We start from the raw sequence: 1,066 nt of genomic DNA on the forward strand, positions 1-1,066 counted from the left end.
TTTTATTAGGAATTCTATTTGAATTTACAATTGTATTAGGGATAGGAATTGTATTACCATATTTTACAATATTACGCAAACCATAATATTATAGGTCTGTTTTGGGCAGGAAGTTAAAACTGAGTATATTGTTTTTATTAATAGTATAGATTGCATTGCATAGAAATATATATACTGAATTATTACCATTTGTAATTCTAGTCTAGAATTTATTAGGAATAGGAACGTAGGGAAGAATATTTTTTATTAGGAATTCTATTTGAATTTACAATTGTATTAGGGATAGGAATTGTATTACCATATTTTACAATATTACGAACACCAAAATATTATAAGTCTGTTTTGGGCGGGAAGTTAAAACTGAAGATATTGTTTTTATTAATAGTATAGATTGCATTGCAGAGAAATATATATACTGAATTATTACCATTAGTAATTCTAGTCTAGAATTGTATTACGAATAGGAACGTAGGGAAGAATATATTTTATTAGGAATTCTATTTGAATTTACAATTGTATTAGGGATAGGAATTGTATTACCATATTTTACAATATTACGCAAACCATAATATTATAGGTCTGTTTTGGGCGGGAAGTTAAAACTGAGGATATTGTTTTTATTAATAGTATAGATTGCATTGCAGAGAAATATATATACTGAATTATTACCATTAGTAATTCTAGTATAGAATTGTGTTACGAATAGGAACGTAGGGAAGAATATATTTTATTAGGAATTTTATTTTAATTTAGAATTGTATTAGGGATAGGAATTGTATTACCATATTATACAATATTACGCACACCAAAATATTATAGGTCTGTTTTGGGCGGGAAGTTAAAACTGAGGATATTGTTTTTATTAATAGTATAGATTATGAATCTCGTTTATTTCCACCTCCAACCTCATACTTAAATAACTTAGGGTGTGTTTGGAAAAAAGGAAAATAACTTCTGGAAAATGAGTTTATTTTCGGTGTTTGGATGTATTCTGGAAAATTGTATGTGTGTGTTTGGTTCATTTTCCGGAAAATGAGTAGAAATGTATAATTATATATTTTTATTA

This window comes from Ipomoea triloba, chromosome 9, assembly GCF_003576645.1.
Source record: "Ipomoea triloba cultivar NCNSP0323 chromosome 9, ASM357664v1".
Classification (NCBI taxonomy): Eukaryota; Viridiplantae; Streptophyta; class Magnoliopsida; order Solanales; family Convolvulaceae; genus Ipomoea; species Ipomoea triloba.